Below are 20,092 nucleotides of genomic sequence, written 5' to 3' on the forward strand. Positions count from 1 at the left end.
GTCCATTTTAGGAACTGTCCAGAGCAGCATATGTTTGCTATGGGGATTTTTCCCTACTGTGTCAGCAGAGAGCACTGTGCTTGTGATGTCAGCAGAGAGCACTGTGTTCCAAAAAGAAAAGAATTTCCTCTGTAGTATTCAGCAGCTAATAAGTACTGGAAAGATTAAGATTTTTTTTTAATAGAAGTAATTTACAAATCTGTTTAACTTTCTGGCACCAGTTTATTTAAAAAAAGAAAAAAGAAAAAGTTTTCCACCGGACTACCCCTTTAAGCATATTTGGCTATTAATCTTCAGAAAAAGAATATAAGATGGAGCACTTAACATGCTGCTCAATTCTTCTTTATTGGATAAAAAAACTTACATACGGACACAGTGGGAGAGGAACGGGGATATTTTTCTATTGCTTTCTATTTGTGAGAGAATACTATACACACATGGGGGGAGATTTATCAAAACCTGTCCAGAGGAAAAGTTGCCCATAGCAACCAATCAGATCGCTTCTTTCATTTTTCAGGGGCCTTTTCAAAAAATGAAAGTAGCAATCTGATTGGTTGCTATGGGCAACTTTTCCTCTGGACAGGTTTTGATAAATCCCCTCACATGGGCCTATCCCAAATGTTCTTGCAGTGATCTGTACATATTCCAGATGAACAATAAATAATCTCTAAAGATTCTCACAAGGAAATTGAATTGTAAACCCCAAAATAAATAGCTGGATGTTTTTTGACAACATTTATTTTGTTACAGCAATATAAATTATATGTTCTCTATATTTCCATTTAAGTGAGTGTAAAATTACAGGAAGACTTGGCTAAACAACAATTACAGCCTTCCACAGTAAGTCTATATAAAATCCTTTTCTTCACTTGTCTCATATTGATGTTGAGTTTTCTAAACACTACATTCTGAATTGTGCAGCCGTCATGTTAGAAGGCAGGTGCAAATACGAAGAGAGAAAACACCAAGAAATAATTAAAACCTATGCACAGACAATAAAGCAACATCGGATTACATAGATTTAACCGTTTAAGGACACAGGGATTTTTCATTTTAAAGGGGTACTCCGCTGCTCAGCGTTTGGAATAAAATGTTCCGAACGCTTAGAGCCGTCGCCGGTAGTGTTGAGCGGCATAGGCCATATTCAAATTTGCGATATTTTGCAAATATATGGACGAATATTCGTCATATATTCGCTAAATTCGCATATTCGTAATATTTGCGTTTTTTTCCCGCATATGCGAATCTTTGCATATGCGATAATTCGCATATGTGAAAATGTATGAACTTTATAGCTAGTATACCAGTGTAACTTGATAAAAGCAGCAGAAGGGAGGGATCAACATTCGCGAATATTCGCATATGCGAATATTCGCCCGGCGATCTCACATAGTAGTATTAGAGCCTTCTTTAGACCACACAAGCTGGAAGCAGAGAGGGATGATCACTGTGATGTGTACTGTGAAAAAAAATAGCGAATATTCGTGATTTCGAATTTATAGTGCTATATTCGCGAATATTCGCAAATTCGCGAATATGCAATATTCGCAAATAAAATTCGAATTGCGAATATTCGCGAGCAACACTAGTTGCCAGGAGCTCGTGACATCATAGCCCTGCCCCCTCATGATGTCACACCCCGCCGCCTCAATTCAAGTATATGGGAAGGGGCGTGACGCTGTCATGCCCCTTCCCATAGACTTGCATTGAGGGGGCAGGGCGTGACATCATGAGGGGGCAGGGCTATGTTGTCACGAGCTCCCGGCGCCGGCTCTAAGCGTTCGGAATATTTTGTTCCAAACGCTGAGCAGCGGAGTACCCCTTTAAGTAGCCTTCTGATAGCTAGAACACTTTTAATTTTCCACCTACAGACTCATATGAGGGCTTGTTTTTACCACAAAATCTACAAGGAAACAAAACCCCATCCCATTTTGCAAGTTTTGGGTGCTCCTGCTTCTACACACTGCACTTTTTGTTTAAAAAAATTACACATTGGCCCAGATTTGAGAAAAAAATAGAGAGATTTTCCCATAGCAACCAATCACAGCTCAGCCAACGAGCTCTTGTAAAGTGAAAGCTGAGCTGTGATTGGTTTCTGTGGGAAAAATCAGTTAATTTGTTTCTCTCACACAGTTTGATAAATCTGGGCCATTATCTTTATTTTGTGGGTTCATACAATTACAACGATACCCAATTTATTAACATTTTGTTTTATTTTACAATAAATAAAAAAAACACTTTATGTACGAAACTTTGTATGCATTTTCACTTCTAAAATACTTTTATTTTTACGTATATGGGGATGTACAAGGTAAGTTTTTATCGGTACCATTTTTTTTTAATGGGACTTTTTGATCGCTTTTTACCCATTTTTTATAGTATATGAAGTGATCAAAAATCAGGAATTCTGAACTTTGGTATTTTTTATGTTAACTCTACTCACAATGCAGTTTAATTAATGTTATACTTTAATAGTTTGGACATCTCCGCATGGGGCGATACCTAATATGTTTGCTTATTTTTGTTTACATTATTTTATTTGAAAAAGGTGATGATTCAAACTTTTATGAAGGTAAGGGCTTTTTCACATTTATTACTTTTTTCTTTGCTTTTTTTTTTTCCCTTTTCTTTTATTCTTTTTTAATTTTATTCACAATTTTTCAGTTCCCATAAGGAACTATTACATGTAATCTTTTGATTGCATACACTGAACAATACTATGCCATAGCATAGCATTGATCAGTGTTATCGGCGCTCCTTTACTACAGGCTGCTAAAGCTGCCTGCACTATTGCAGCACCAATCGGATGGCAATGAGGCAGGTAGAGACCCTCCGTCTGTATTCTCAGCTGATCGGGAGCCCGTTGCAGTTATCCAGATCAGCTCCCTGAGCTGGCCGGCAATGAATTTTTCCAGCATTTAAATGCTGTGGTAAACTTTTTGGTATCTAAAGGGTTAATGCCAGACATTGGCCCAATCAAGATGTTCGGTATTAGCCGTTGGTCCTGACAGCAACTGGAACCCACAACAACATGCTACGCCCTGCCTCCTTAAGTAGTTAACCCCTTAAGGACCAGGCCATTTTACACCTTAGGACCAGAGCGTTTTTTGCACATCTGACCACTGTCACTTTAAACATTAATAACTCTGGAATGCTTTTAGTTATCAATCTGATTCAGAGATTGTTTTTTCGTGACATATTCTACTTTAACATAGTGGTAAAATTTTGTGGTAACTTGCATCCTTTCTTGGTGAAAAATCCCAAAATTTGATGAAAAATTTGAAAATTTAGCATTTTTCTAACTTTGAAGCTCTCTGCTTGTAAGGAAAATGGATATTCAAAATATTTTTTTATTTTATTCACATTTCCAATATGTCTACTTTATGTTTGTATCATAAAATTGACGTGTTTTTACTTTTGGAAGACACCAGAAGGCTTCAAAGTTCAGCAGCAATTTTCCAATTTTTCACAAAATTTTGAACCTCGCTTTTTTTCAGAGACCAGTTCAGGTTTGAAGTGGATTTGAAGGGTCTTCCCATTAGAAATACCCCACAAATGACCCCATTATAAAAACTACACCCCCCAAAGTATTCAAAATGACAATCAGTAAGTGTTTTAACCCTTTAGGTGTTTCACAGGAATAGCAGCAAAGTGAAGGAGAAAATTCACAATCTTTATTTTTTACACTCACATGTTCTTGTAAACCCAATTTTTGATTTTTTACAAGGGGTAAGAGGAGAAAATGTATACTTATATTTGTAGCCCAATTTCTCTCGAGTAAGCACATACCTCATATGTCTATGTAAATAGTTCGGCGGGCGCAGTAGAGGGCTCAGAAGCGAAGGAGCGACAAGGGGATTTTGGAGAGTACGTTTTTCAGAAATGGTTTTTGGGGGGCATGTTGCATTTAGGAAGCCCCTATGGTGCCAGAACAGCAAAAATAACCCACATGGCATACCATTTTGGAAACTAGACCCCTTGGGGAACGTAACAAGGAATAAAGTGAGCCTTAATACCCCACAGGTGTTTCACGACTTTTGCATATGTAAAAAAAATATTTTTTTTTCCACTAAAATGTGTGTTTCCCCCCAAATTTCACATTTTTGCAAGGGTTAATAGCAGAAAATACCCCCCAAAATTTGTAACCCCATCTCTTCTGAGTATGGAGGTACCCCATAAGTTGGCATGAAGTGCATTACGGGCGAACTACAATGCTCCGAAGAGAAGGAGTGATATTTGACTTTTTGAGAGCAAATTTTGCTCAGGGGGCATGTCGCATTTAGGAAGCCCCTATGGTGCCAGAACAGCAAAAAAAAAACACATGGCATACCATTTTGGAAACTAGACCCCTTGAGGAACGTAACAAGGAATAAAGTGAGCCTTAATACCCCACACGGGTTTCACGACTTTTGCATATGTAAAAAAATATATATATTTTTTTCACTAAAATATGTGTTTCCCCCCAAATTTCAAATTTTTGCAAGGGTTAATAGCAGAAAATACCCCCCAAAATTTGTAACCCCATCTCTTCTGAGTATGGAGGTACCCCATAAGTGGACCTGAAGTGCACTACGTGCGAACTACAATGCTCAGAAGAGGAGGAGCACCATTGAGCTTTTGGAAAGAGAATTCGTTTGGAATGGTAGTCAGGGGCCATGTGCATTTACAAAGCCCCCCATGGTGCCAGAACAGTGGACCCCCCCCACATGTGACCCCATTTTGGAAACTACACCCCTCACAGAATTTAATAAGTGGTGCAGTGAGCATTTACACCCCACTGGCGTTTGACAGATCTTTGGGACAGTGGGCTGTGCAAATGGAAAATTACATTTTTCATTTTCACGGATCACTGTTCCAAAAATCTGTCAGACACCTGTGGGGCGTAAATGCTCACTGCACCCCTTATTACATTACATGAGGGGTGTAGTTTCCAAAATGGGGTCACATATGGGGGGTCCATTGTTCTGGTACCATGGGGGGCTTTGTAAACACAAGTGGCCTTCAATTCCGGACAAATTTTCTCTTCAAAATCCCAATGGCGCTCCTTCTCTTCTGAGCATTGTAGTGCACCCATACAGCACTTTACATCCACATATGGGGTATGCTCTTACTCAGAAGAAATTGGGTTACAAATTTTGGGGGGCTTTTTTTATTTTCCCTTGTGAAAATGAAAAATTTAGGGTGACACCAGCATTTTTGTGAAAAAAAATTTTTTTTTTTCACTTTCCCATCCAACTTTAATGAAAATTTGTGGGGTGTTCAGGCTCACTATACCCCTTGTTACGTTCCGTGAGGGGTGTCGTTTCCAAAATGGGGTCACATGTCTGTATTTATTGTTTTGTGTTTATGTCAGAACCACTGTAAAATCAGCCACCCCTGTGCAAATCACCAATTTAGGCCTCAAATGTACATGGTGTGCTCTCACTCCTGAGCCTTGTTGTGCGTCCGCAGAGCATTTTACGCCCACATATGGGGTATTTCTGTACTCAGGAGAAATTGCGTTACAAATTTTGGTGGTCTTTTTTTCCTTTTACCTCCCGTGAAAATAAAAAGTAAAGGACAACACCAGCATGTTAGTGTAAAAAAAAAATTTTTTTTACACTAACAGGCTGGTGTAGACCCCAACTTTTCTTTTTCATAAGGGGTAAAAGGAAAAAAAGCCCCCAAAATTAGTAACGCAATTTCTCCCGAGTACGGAGATACCACATATGTGGCACTAAACTGTTTCCTTGAAATACGACAGGGCTCCGAAGTGAGAGAGCACCATGCGCATTTGAGGACTAAATTAGGGATTGCACAGGGGTGGACATAGGGGTATTCTACGCCAGTGATTCCCAAACAGGGTGCCTCCAGCTGTTGTAAAACTCCCAGCATGCCTGGACAGTCAGTGGCTGTCCGGAAATGCTGGGAGTTGTTGTTTTGCAACAGCTGGAGGCTCTGTTTTGGAAACACTGCCGTACAATACGTTTTTTATTTTTTATTAGGGGGACAGTGTAAGGGGGTGTATATGTTGTGTTTTACTCTTTATTATGTGTAGTGTAGTGTAGTGTTTTTAGGGTACATTCACACTGGCGGGCGTTTACAGTGAATTTACGGCTAGGAGTTTGCGCTGCGGTGAAAAATTTGCCACAGCCCAAACTTGAAGCAGAAAACTTACTGTAAACCCGCCAGTGTGAATGTACCCTGTACGTTCACATGGGGGGGGGGGGGGGGCAAACCTCCAGCTGTTTCAAAACTACAACTCCCAGCATGTACTGACAGACCGTGCATGCTGGGAGTTGTACTTTTGCAACAGCTGGAGGTACACTGGTTGGAAAACCTTCAGTTAGGTTCTGTTACCTAACTCAGTATTTTCCAACCAGTGTGCCTCCAGCTGTTGCAAAACTTCAACTCCCAGCATGTACTGATCGCCGAAAGGCATGCTGGGAGATGTAGTTATTCAACAGCTGGAGGGATCGCAACTACAACTCCCAGCATGCAGAGACAGCTGTTTGCTGTTTAGGCTTGCTGGGAGTTGCAGTTTTGCAACATTTGTAGAGCTATAGTTTAGAGACCACTGCATAGTGGTCTCCAAACTGTGGACCTCCAGATGTTGCAAAACTACAACTCCCAGCATGCCCAGACAGCAAACTGCTGTCTGGGCATGCTGGGAGTTGTAGTTTTGCAAGATCTGGAGGTGCACAGTATAGAGATCACTTTGCAGTGGTCTCAAACTGTAGACCTCCAGCTGTTGCAAAACTGCAACTCCCAGCAAGCCTAAACAGCTCTCTGGGCATGCTGGGAGTTGTAGTTTTGCAACATCTGGAGGGTTACAGTTTAGAGACCACTATAGTGGTCTCAGACTGTAGCCCTCCAGATGTTGCTAAGTAACTCACCGGCTTCCGTTGGATCCAGGGAGCTGCGTCGCGGTCCTCTTCTTCCGCCGATCGTCGCCCGCTGCCGCCGCCGCTGCCGTCGCCGATGGGTAAGTGGATCTTCGGCGCCGGTCCCTGTCGGTTTCCCCGTTCTGCCCCGCCTATTGTGGGAGGGCAGGACAGGGAAACCGAAAGTAAACCCCTCCGCCCCCGATCTGCTATTGGTGGTCGCGTCTAGACCACCAATAGCAGAGATAGGAGGGGTGGCAACCCTGCCACCTCACTCCTATCGCTACAGGGGGATCGTGGGTGTCTAGGACACCCGCGATCCCCCTTCTATTCCGGGTCACCGGGTCACCATAGACCCGTATGACCCGGAATCGGCGCAAATCGCAAGTGTGAATTCACTTGCGATTTGCGCCGATCGCCGACATGGGGGGGTCTAATGACCCCCCTGGGCATTTGCGCGGGGTGCCTGCTGATAGATATCAGCAGTCACCCCGGCGCGATCCCCGCCCGGCGCGCGGCGGGGACCGAAATTCCCACGGGCGTACAGGTACGCCCTTGGTCCTTAAGTACCAGGGAGCAAAGGCGTACCTGTACGCCCTTGGTCCTTAAGGGGTTAAAGGGGTTTTCCAGGCAAAATAAATGACCGATCCCCATGATAGTTACACTGCCAATACACAGACTGATGCCCAGCATAGAGTTCAGTTAAGTCCATGATGGCTCAAATGACTTTGGATATAAAAACTGCCATCAAAGTGGGAAAAAGAGCGATACAACAAGGTGTTTGCTTGTTATAGAAGTACAGATAGGCATATGAAAAGTATCATGGGTCCCCTTGCCCTCTCAGCTATTTAACAGCGTCACCAGTTTGGAACAGGAATTGTAGCTGAAAGAGCAATGAGGAAACTTGCTTATTAATGATAAATTACAATGTCATAATTGTTATTGGCAGCAGAACTGATAAATATTGAAGGCCATTCATGGTGACATTTACACAAGTCATTGCTGCCTAGTGTATAGCCAGTTCTTGGTGTTGCATGGTATGTTCTGTTTACCAAAATACTCTCTTGGGAAATACCCACATACTGTGCTGTACCAGAATCTTGGATCTGTATACATAGTTTAGCCCTATCCCCCCATAGTGTCGTCTTCCTATTGTCACAGACGACCGAGCTGAGTCAATTGTGTTGCTCTATGCATGATCTACATGCCTCAGCAGTGCACTGTTCCACTCTTCTTTATCTTGAAAGACACATGTCAGAACCCATAGGGTTAATCTGTACTGAGAGTCTTTTGTTTGTCTGGTTGCTGTGACTACACCTGACTTTTTGGACTGGTCAGCTGACCCTGCTGAGTTCACCTGTGTCGCTGGCTATATAAACCTGCAGTATGCTCTCAGACCTCGCCTTTGAAAGAGTTATCTAGTAGCTAGCGTTTAAAAACTGTATTCAATTTTCCAATCCCCTTCTGGGAGGAAAACCTCCCTTCCGGGGAACAATACCCTGTCTGTAACCCAATTAAAATATAACTTTTATTTTTGTTACTTAAAAGTCTAACTGTGGTTGTGAAACTTATATATGTTTAAAATTATCAGGAAAGGCAGTGTTCCTTTTGTATATGCCCACTTAGTGGTGCTATATTGCTGGTGCAAGAGTTATCCAATTTCTCGCTGTGTGTAGTGAGTATGTTACTCTACTGACATACAGTAACTCTGCACCCTTATTAGACACTGTCTTCCTGTCTAAAATCTAGATGCTTTGCTCTAACGTTTCGTTAGAAAACTAACTTCCTCAGAGAGCTGCCTACTATGGCGTTCACGTGCGGCACTACCTTTTATAACCCTGTATCGGCGCATCACTTCCGATGCGCCGAATGAGGTGTTTGGATCCAATCAGGGCTTGGTTGGCAGACTGTGTGTTCCGGCCGCCATTCGCGCGCATGCCCTGTAATACTATAATCCCGGGCATCTCCTTATCACTATTGCGCACGCGCGTCTTCTCGCGCGTGCGCAGTGTTTCCTGTCCCGTTCTCAGTGGAACGCAAGCTCCGTCTCCTGACACGCAGACTCATTCTTCACTCTCAATATGCGCATTTGTCCCTGATCGGTCTCATTACTCATAGGTAATGTTCTATTCTTCATGTCCTTCATACATTAAAGCCTTCCTTGACTATTTCTAGTGCACTATTGTTGTCATATATACATATGGTGGGTGATCTAAATGTTAGAAACTTGATTACTTTTGTTCTCATTATAGGTTTTATTATTCATCATTGGATCATTCCTTATAATTATTTTATTTTGATTATTTTTATTTTTGTGAGTCTTTTATTGTTGTAGTGATATTGTTTTTCTTATGTTTATCATTATGTCTCATTTGCTCCTTAATTACTATAATTCTGTTAGGTTAGATATATCTAATCCTTCTTGATTTTCGTTTTGTGGAGTTTATTGAGTCATGATGTTTTATATGTCTATTTTTTGTCCTTTTGGTTTTGTTATTATTATTGATTATAAAGTTCACATATTATTTGTTATTGTTGATTCCAGACTCACATCCTCCAAGCTCATTCCCTTCATCCTTGGGTCCCCATCCTCTCCCAAGGTAATTATTGTATTTTTCTTTGTTTTCATATTTAAATGTCCAGGGTCGCTTTTTGTATGTATAGATTTTCAGGTTTCCATGTGTCTAGATGTAAAAATTCTCCTACTAATATATATCTATCACCATATGTTATCCTTTCCTCTTTCCTGTCATGTCGGCTAAAGTAAAGGTAGTTGCCAGCACGTGAAAGAAGTGTTCACAAATACACAGAATAATCCCTATATACTTTTGTTATTTCCAATATTTCCATATACAGGCATCGTCCTCATGGACAAAAAGGACTACACCCTCATGGTTCTAAAACTATTAGAAGATAGGAGCACCTATGAACCCCTGGACAGGGATCCAACAGACTCTTTTTTGAGCGAATTACAGGCCCTCCTTAAGTCAGCAAAGGATGAACAATTAGTGTCAGAGGATGAATATACCTTTCTACTCAATACTCACCCTACAATATCAACCTTCTATGCCCTACCAAAAACACACAAATCAACAAACCCAGTCAAAGGCCGCCCCATAGTCTCCGGCAAAAATAATTTGATGGAGAAAATAAGCCAGTATGTGGACAAAATCCTTACTCCTTTTGTATCTTCCCTCCCCTCACATTTAAAGGACACAAAGGACACTGTCCTTAAAATAAATGACTTGACAGTGAATAAGAACACCTCTCTAATGAGCCTCGATGTAGAGAGCCTGTACAGCAACATAGCACATGACTTAGGGATCACAGCGGTGAACACTTTCCTCTCTACACGGAGTACACATTTTCATAGACACAATCAATTAGTCTTGACACTTCTTGAATTCATTCTGACACACAATTACTTTCTCTTTGGCGGTGCCCTCTATCGGCAGACGAGGGGCACCGCCATGGGGACAGCCTGTGCACCGTCTTTTGCTAATTTATTTTTAGGGTGGTGGGAGAGCACGATTGTTTTTAGTGACGTTTTTTCACAATACACGGAGCACATTCTTTTTTGGGGAAGATACATAGATGACATTTTAATTTTTTGGGATGGTGATGGGCCTTTGTTTGGAAGGTTTGTAGATGAACTTAATAACAATGATATTGGCATGAAGTTTACGGCAGAGACAGGGGGACGAAGCATTAATTTCCTGGACCTGACTATCTATATAGATAGAAATCAGCGGATCCAAACGGATATCTATAGAAAGCCAACCTCGACCAACAGCTTTTTACATTGGGAGAGCTGGCATCCTGAAAGTCTGAAACGAAGCATCCCAGTGGGTCAATACCTTCGAGCAAAACGCAATTGCTCAGAGGATGGCCCCTTCCAGAAAGAAAGTAGCAATCTAATGGAGAGATTTACCGCAAGAGGGTACCCGAAGAGATGTATGAGAAGGGCCTATAATAGAGCAAAACAAAGTGACCGTGCAACCATATTGGGACCAAAGAAAGCACCGATTGGAAAACCTACCATTAGATGCATAGGCATGTACGATGCCTATGCCTCAAAAGTTAGGACAATTCTGACAAAATACTGGAGGATTCTGAAATCAGACCCAGATCTGAATGAGACGTTGACAGAAAGACCAAGTATTACGTACAGACGGGGCAAGAACTTACGAGACCTACTTGTTCATAGCCATCACCAAGAAAGAAGAGAGGAGTCAAGACCGGGGACATGGCTACCGGCCCCCCCACAGGGATCATATCCCTGTGGTCACTGTGCCTCCTGCAAATTCATGATAAAAACAAAGAACTTTACTAATCCACAGGATGGGAGAAAATATGACATTAGGAAATTTATAAATTGCAGCAGCCGGAATGTAATATATATAGCAAGATGTACATGCCCCAAACTATATGTTGGAAAAACTATTCAAGAGTTGAGAAAACGTATCAGCAAACATATCAGTACAATCAGAACAGGGACGGACACCCCCATAGCGAGGCACATGAGAGCAAAACACAATAATAAGCTTGATGAGATTAAATTTTGGGGTCTGGAGAAATATGAAATAGGCCCAAGAAAAGGAGATATAAATCAGACTCTACTGAAAGAGGAGGCGAAATGGATTTATCGTCTCAACAGCAAAAATCCTGGAGGATTGAATGAAGGCTTTTCCTTCACACCCTTCCTCGAATGAAGAGGAAGATGCCTGTATATGGAAATATTGGAAATAACAAAAGTATATAGGGATTATTCTGTGTATTTGTGAACACTTCTTTCACGTGCTGGCAACTACCTTTACTTTAGCCGACATGACAGGAAAGAGGAAAGGATAACATATGGTGATAGATATATATTAGTAGGAGAATTTTTACATCTAGACACTACGCCAGGTTCTGCTCAGCGTGTAACCACGATGTGAGCGGCGTCCCAGCACAACTTGTTCGAGACCACTGCTCGAGGAGGGCAATATATGACGGCGATCTCCATGTGTCTGTGGATGTGCGATGCTTTTGTTCCTTTGCAGGCTGGAATACATATCTTTCTTTTCCCACAGGAATTTATCCTGCATCTTTGTAATATATAGTGCTTGTGAGAAACCAAGACAGGACTACTATACAAAAGGATAATATCCTGAGTGTGTTATGACATATTAAGTAATATAGTTTTGCATTGTTTAGCATTTTTCCAATATTTGCTCCTTGCCATCCTGATGACGTCACTACAGACTGATAGAAATGCGTAGAGGCCGTGGATAATAGGTGCATACATGTCCGCTATTGGGCGTATATTAATGCAACACTGTTTTTGATAAATCCTGGGCTATACATACTCATTACTAAGCCTGCATTTTATTGATACTCTCCTTTTACATGGTGATTAGCTCACACATTTGGGTGTTCTTTAAGGCACATTATTAAAAGTTATGTTTTAGGCACTATCTATTTTGCACTTTTTGGATTTATGGTTTTGACAGATAGTATCCACCAAGTGGGGCTGAAGAGGCCAGAATAAGACTCATTATCACATTCTGTTTATTCGAGACTTTGACTCAGAGGTTGCAAGATCAGGAGCAGTTAATTCAGCGCTTGCTAGTCAGAATTCAGGAGCTGGAGTCCTCCCGAACTCAGGTGTCATCTGTTCATGTTTCAGCTCCTGTGGAGCCACAAGTTAATCTTCCTGATCGATTTTCTGATAACCACAAAACTTTGAGAGCAGCAAATTGTACTTTAGGTTAAAACCTTACCCATCTGGTGCTGAAGCCCAGAGAGTAGGAATAGTTATGTCTCTTTTGCAGGGGGGTCCCCAGGAATGGGTATTTTCCTAAAATCCTGATGCTCCAGAGTTCTCCTCCCTGGACGCTTTATTTGCGGGACTGGATACACTGAGCCTCAACTGCGTACATTAAAGCAAGGTCGCAGACCAGTAGAGAAGTACTCTGCAGAATTTAGAAAGTGGTGTGTGGCCTCCAATTGGAATACTCCAGCCTTGATTTGCCAGTTTAGACTGGGGTTTTCTGACTGCTTAAAGGATATGTTGACTACTTATCCCTCTCCTGACACCCTTGACCAAGCCATGACTTTAGCTGTGCTTTTGGATAGATGTCTGCATGATCGCAGATGGGAATGTTCATCTTCCTCTACTTCTCCTCTTTTGCTTGACTCCTTTCCTGTCTCTAAAATCCAACCTGTGCCCAAGGAGGAACCCATGCAGGTAGGGTCCATTCACACCCCGGTGGAGTGCAGAAAATGTCACCAACTCAATGGCCTGTGTTTCTATTGGGGGAGGATATACATTTCATTGGCTCCTGTGTCAAGCGTCCGTGTCCAAGTGGCAATCATAGAGGCCACTCGTGCTTCTCAGAGAACTACGCCTGGCAAAGTTCTTCTGGGGGGCATTGTTTAATCTTCAGTAAAAACTGATGTTATACCTGAGAATGTTTTAAAACCAGTTCTGCAGCAACCTCTGACTGAATTTGTTTGTTGTGATGGCAAGGGAAACAGGTGTTTGGAGAGTGTGCATGTGGACTTGGAGTCAAAAAGCAGTAGTGAAGATTTGGAGGATGACTGTAAGGACACCAATGAGTGGTGTGACTTAGAGGACAAGGATACAGATGAGGATATTGATGGTCCAGTTGTATGCAAGCCCATTCCCCTGTACTCTCAAGTTGTTAAGGGTCCAGTGGCACCTCTTAAAAAGGGGAGGAGTACTATAAGAACCCGTAGGGTCAATCTATACTAAGGGTCTTTTGTTTGTCTGGTTGCTGTGGCAATGCCTGGCTTTTTCGGCTCGTCAGCTGTGTTCACCTGTGTAACTGGTTATGTAAACCTGCAGTATGCTCTCAGACCTCGCCTGTGAAAGATTTCTCTCTAGTAGCTAGCATTTATAACCTATAGTCCTGATTTTTCTGTTATTTGTGACTTTTTGCTTGGATTTCTGACCCTTCTCCTGTATTTGCGAATTTGTACTTTGACATTTCCTGTTATCAACTTGGCTAGTGGACTCCTTATGTTTTCCTGACCCGAGTCTGTTTTTGTAGTTTGTTTTGTTGACAGTGATTCCCATCACTTACTTAGGAAGGGACCGGCATCGTGGTTGTCAATCTGCTGTTTAGAGCAGATAGCAAGTAGGCAGGGTCAGTGGGAGTGGGTGAGATCAGGGCTGCACTCTTTCCCTGCCCAGACGTAACAACACACTGGTCAAGTGGGAGGCAGTAGAGCTGATTTAATTTAAAAAAATGAATATTCCCAATGAAAGCAGCCACTTACATCATGCCACCGTAAGCACAGGATCTCCAGTACCAAGTGGCACATTTTACCCTGCCTTTTAGTACTTTTGGCCACAGGTCCATAGGTTCAAGATATAGGAAAGTGGATCTGGGCTTTATGTGCTTTCTTTGAAAAAAATGTGTTAAAGGGGTACTCCGCCCCTAGACATCTTATCCCGGGGTCCCGCTGCTGGGTACCCCGAGGATTGCTGCTGCAGCACCCCGCTATCATTACTGCGCAGAGCGAGATCGCTCTGCACGTAATGACGGGCAATACAGGGGCCGGGGCATCGTTACGTCATGGCTTCCCCCCTCGTGATGTCACGGACTGCCCCCGACAATACAAGTCTATGGGAGGGGGCGTGGCGGTCGTCAAGCCCCCTGCCATAGACTTGCATTAAGGGGACGGGCCGTGATGTAATGAGAGGCGGAGCCATGACGTCACGCTGCTCCGGCCCCTGTATCGCCCGTCATTACGCACAGAGCGAACTCGCTCTGTGCGGTAATGATGGCGGGGTGCCGCAGCGGGACCGCAGCGATCTAACATCTTAACCCCTATCCTTTGGATAGGGGATAAGATGCCAGGGGCGGAGTACCCCTTTAAGAAACGTGTGTAGTGTATACACAATGACATAAAAGCAGCACAGATGCCCTAGTGATAATTGTGGTACAGTCATATGATGTATGATTTACTATTGCTTTTTTCTATGATTTGTGTATTTGACAATATTTTAAAGGTTCTACCTGCTATATCTACAGAATCATTATATTTGGAATTAATCTTTACCTTTCCTAGTTTAAATTCAAGTCTTAGGCTATGTTCACACGATGGAATATCTAATGCAGAATTCTGCACGGAGATTCCACCGCAGCAGAGTCCCAATGATATCAATGGGATTCTGCTGTGCTGTGCAAGCGGAAATCCCAATTCCGGTGTCGGCAGAAAAGATAGACATGTCCATTCTTTCTGCGGAGTCCGCATGGAGATGCATTGTGGTCTTTGATACAATACATTCCTGAGCGGTCCTAGCATGTTCTGCCGGCACTCCGCTGTCGGGGCAATATCCGAACAGAAATTTTCCGTGTGGACATTGGCCATGTGAACATAGCCTTAGAAGTAGCATTTTTTACAAATTCACCTGAATTGGGGTTTCAGCTTGTCCATAGTTAAACATCTTGCATGTCACCAAATAGAATGGAAGAAGACAAATCATCTCCTGCGTTGTAGGTGACTCCTACCGCAGCCACTTCTGGCCTTACTGATACAGACCCGTATTTCCAATCTTGCATGTGTCACTTTAGAAATAAATCTTTAATGCTTTTACTTTTACATCCAATTGATTTGCAAATTGTTATTTTTGTGACATACAGTATTGTACTTTGTTAGTGGTGAATTTTAGTCAAAACATTTTGTGGTTATTTGTGGAAACTACAAAAATGTATCAATAATGATATTATTTTTCAAAACTTTAATAACTCTACCTATTGTTAGTTACAAAATGACATACATTAAAATAAAATGAATAATCCATGGGTATGTTGTAGTTTTTGTTTAGATTTTTCTACTTATTTATAGTTAACTAAATCACATTTTGTGTAGCAACAAAAAAGTTATTTAGCCTTTTTTTATGTATTTATTTATTTATTACTTTACTAAGCTACATGGGAAAGAATTTCAGCTTAGTTTACACACACACACACAAAAAAAACTGACATCTGAGTTATGTATTTGTTTTAGAAACGTTTTCTTTCCTGCTAGTGTCTAGTAAAGAGGGCATGTCTTAAAGAACAGAGGGCTTACCTTAAAGTGCGCCAATCTATGCCACAATTGTGCAGAAATTGTGGTGCTAAGTGTTTAAATCAAGTAATCCTACCCAGAGATGGAAATAGAAAAGTGTCTGGCACGTCTAGGAGGATCCTCCAGATTTATCAGATATCCTGAGCCACTATGATGAATTTGTCTCATCTTTTGCCTGCCTGGTCTAGTGTTAAGTTTTCTAGGTTTAAGGCAGTTATAATAAATCTGTTGCATTGTATTTGTTCACCAAAATTGCATTGTGCTTGCCGACTGGAGAAATAATAAATCACACAACAAGTGACTGATGACACCCTACAGGTCAATGGGGCGCATGCTCTGCTTTCATTTCTGTCATTGTATAGAAACTGCTCATTGATTCTCAACACCATTCTTGACAGCAAGTACTTAAAACTAAGGCCACATTCCCTTTTATATATTGGATCTTGTGAGATCAGTGAAGACTTTGTTCATACTTGTATCTGTCCATAAACGAAGCCTCGATGCTCTGCTGGACCTATTGTCTGTATGGTTTTGATGTTGGGTATCACTAGAGAAGTGTGTTGGCCATTGGATATTTCGGAAAAGAACCACCGCCCCCCTCCAACCCCCCAATTGAGCTAGGGATATTTGTCAATGTGGGCACGCTTACACATAGCTTTGGGCTTCCTATAGGACAGAACATAAAGCTTCTTCAACCTCTTTTTAGTTTCATTGTTGCTGAGAAAAAATACTACAGGTCTGTGATCTCCTTCAAAACATCAAGCGTCTTATTCCTGTTTCTTTATTCCTGTAATGTCCCAAAATATTTTACAGGTTTTAGCATATTTTCCTGTATCCACATACTTTTAACCCTTTTTCCCCTACAACCATATTTGTAGTCCTCCTGGACTTTTTCCCAATAAACATTTACCAAAGAGTAAAAGGGCTAAACAACTCAGATATAAGGGGTATTCTGGCTTTATAAATCTATGTATGATTGCAGGGGCCCTGCTGCTGGGACCACCGCCTACTTGGTGCAGCAAAGACTTGACGGCAATGCCACGCCCCCTAGTGATGTCACACCACGCCCCCTCCATTCAGGTCTATGGGAGGGGGCGTGGCGGTCATCATGCCCCCCTCCCATAGACATGAGTGGAGGGGGCGTGGTGTGACATCACATCCCCATCTCGGAGGCAACACCCGGCACAGAATGCCGGTGGCTGCATCGAGATCGCGGGGGTCCACAGCGGTGGGACCCCTGCGATCATACATCTTATCCCCTATCATTTGGATAAGGGATAAGATGTATAAATCCGGAGCACTCCTTTAAACATGGTCTTCAATGTGTACAAGAAAAAAATGTGCCGCTCACAGGTAAAAAAAAACCAAAACTATTTATACCTAAAAAGTGTAAGTTTGAGATCAAAAGAAAAGAACAGATCTTTCCAGTCCTCTGAAATGCATAATGATATCTTGAAGAGGAATGGAAAATCCTATCCCTAATGGATATACCTGAGGGACTCTAATTGTAGTAAAACAATGTATAAAATGGCTAGACCAGAGCAGAAGATGACCGATAACCCTTATCAGTGCTATGTCCTATTCATAGCACTGAACAGGATTAGCAATTGAATGATTGCTTTAAATAGTCCCCTATGGGGGCTATTAAAGTGTAAAAATAAAAGTAAAAAAAATAAAGTAAAAAAAATGTGAAAAACCCCCTCCCCCAATAAAAACGTAAATTGCCCCATTTTCCCTATTTCACCCCCAAAAAGTGTTAACATTTTTTTTAATATACATATTTGGTATCGCCGGGTGCATAAATATCTGAACTATTAAAATAAAATGTTAATGATACTGTACGGTGAACGGCGTGAACGTAAAAAAAAAAAGTCCAAAATAGATGCTTGTTTATAACATTTTATTCAAAAAAAAATTAATAAAAAATGTATTAAAAGTTTTATATAAGCAAATATGGTATCAATAAAAAGTACAGATCACGGCGCAAAAAATGAGCCCTCATACCGCCGCTTATACGGAAAAATGAAAAAGTTATAGGTCTTCAAAATAGGGGGATCTTAAACTAATTTGGTTAAAAAGCTTGTGATTTTTTTTTAAAGCGCAACAGTAATAGAAAAGTATGTTATCATGGGTATCATTTTAATTGTATTGACCCAAAGAATAAAGAACACATGTCACTTTTACCGTAAATTGTACGGCGTGAAAACGAAACCTTCCAAAATTAGCAAAATTGCGGTTTTCTTTTTAATTTCCCCACACAAATAGTATTTTTTTGGTTGCGCCATACATTTTATGGTAAAGTGAGTGATGGCATTACAATGGACAACTGGTCGCGCAAAAAACAAGCCCTCATACTAGTCTGTGGATGAAAATATAAAAGAGTTAAGATTTTTTGAAGGCGTGGAGGAAAAAATGAAAACATAAAAATAAAATTTTCTGCGTCCTTAAGGCCCAAATGGGCTGCGTCCTTAAGGAGTTAAAGACTAAAGAAATGTAATTCTTGTAATCTTTTCTCTTAGCTAAAATTTTCCATGCCCCTTATTAGTATAGTTTCACATTTCTGTACTCTTTCCAGATCCATAATGTCCCTTTTATGAACTGGTGCCCAAAACTAAATAGCATATTCCAGGTGAGGCCATACCAATGCTTTATAAAGCAGTAATATTATGTCCCTGTCCCTCAAGTCCATGCATCTTTTGATACATGACAATGTCCTGCTGGTGTAATGTCTTGCGCTCCGGCCAGACACGCTGGCCATGAGCGCTTTCCTCCCCAGCCGTCATGGTTCAGGATTCGCATCACGGAATGCGCCCGCATTCGAATCCCAGCCCATCACTCACCTCTGCCCTCTACTGTCCTGTCCATCCTCCTTCAGTGCTGGCGCGCGTGCCCCCGCCTCCTAGTGCGCACGCGCGCCGGAGCTCTCTGATTTAAAGGGCCAGTGCACCTCTAATTATGACATACACCTGCACCTTTGTTGTAAGTACCAGCACCTCCCACAAACCTCTGCCAGATCTTTGATGCCATTGTGCCCTAGTGAAGGCTTTCCTGTTTCTTGCCTTGCCCGTTCCTGACCCCTCTGTTCCGTTACCATTCCTTGCTCCCGTGCCACCTGCCTTTGACCTCCTGACATGTTCCATTCCACGCACCTGTGCCACCAGCCCCGACCTTCTGCTATTCTGACCACGACTAGCTGTATCCCTCCTTGCCTCGAACTTCCTAGGCCGCCTGTGTGGTTGAGTCGTTTCAGGGGTAGCGACCTGGGTGCCGCCTGCCACAGCAAGATTGTCCCGCTTTGCGGGCACCTTAGACTCTGCTCCCTGGCACGGCCCATGTCGTCTACCACACAGGTCCACCGGATCCACTACTACTCTGAGTTCTACAGCCTACTGCCGTGAGTCTTACAGCTGGCCTTAGAAACAGCTGCTTGTCATTGGATGCTATTCTGTAGTCTATGAGCTACAGATTTATAGTTACATAGTTAGTACGGTTTAAAAAAATAATCTTGTCCTCATATCCCGTCCACATATTCCATCCTCACATGCTGTCCTCTTATTCTCAAATTCCAGGGGGGATGGGGGCTTTGGTGAGTGAGGTAAGTTCAGGGTTTCTTTTTATTTACAACACAGGCTGGGCACATTACTTTAAAAAAATGGCTTCTTAAATGACTCCTTAAAACTGAGGACAATACAGTCACTGTTATTGCCATTTTTTTCATAGTCTTTTTCGGGGTACCACACAAAATCTGTACTATGGTAGGAGCTAGAAAGGGCGAGGGGTGATTAGGACCCCAACATTCTTGATGGTGCCCCTGCTCACCAGTGACAGACTCTGAATGTAAGCAACATGGATTATTAGACTGTCTAATCACCTGAGCTGTTTCCTTCTCAGAGACAGTTGCTCCATTACAGTTTCTATTGGGTTAGGTGCCTTCTCAGTGACCATGTGATGTTACTGACAGAGATCTGCCACCTGTGCGTGGGCATAAATTATACCTGCCACCTCCTCTGCCCATGATCATTATCTGCACTGGACCAGCTGTACTTCCACTCTTCAAAATGGATGCTGACCAAGAGTGTTTTCCAGAAGCCACTGCAAGCAGGTGGCTAGGAGGCCATGCGGGTGGCAGGAGGCAATGCAGGCAGCTG

The 20,092-nt window shown here is 42.1% G+C and overlaps 1 long non-coding RNA gene across 3 annotated transcripts in view; it reads left to right on the forward strand.

The window, feature by feature from the left end:
* Window positions 1-593: 593 nt before the first annotated feature.
* LOC130358026 (uncharacterized) overlaps window positions 594-20,092 on the forward strand; it is a 45,646-nt gene continuing 26,147 nt past the window's right edge. For all 3 annotated transcript variants that reach the window (XR_008889376.1, XR_008889374.1, XR_008889375.1), the window contains exons 1-2: window positions 594-840; window positions 2,549-2,572. This is a non-coding gene — a long non-coding RNA (uncharacterized LOC130358026). The remainder of the gene's footprint in view (window positions 841-2,548; window positions 2,573-20,092) is intronic.

This window comes from Hyla sarda, chromosome 2 (genome assembly GCF_029499605.1).
Source record: "Hyla sarda isolate aHylSar1 chromosome 2, aHylSar1.hap1, whole genome shotgun sequence".
In the NCBI taxonomy this organism is placed as follows: domain Eukaryota; kingdom Metazoa; phylum Chordata; class Amphibia; order Anura; family Hylidae; genus Hyla; species Hyla sarda.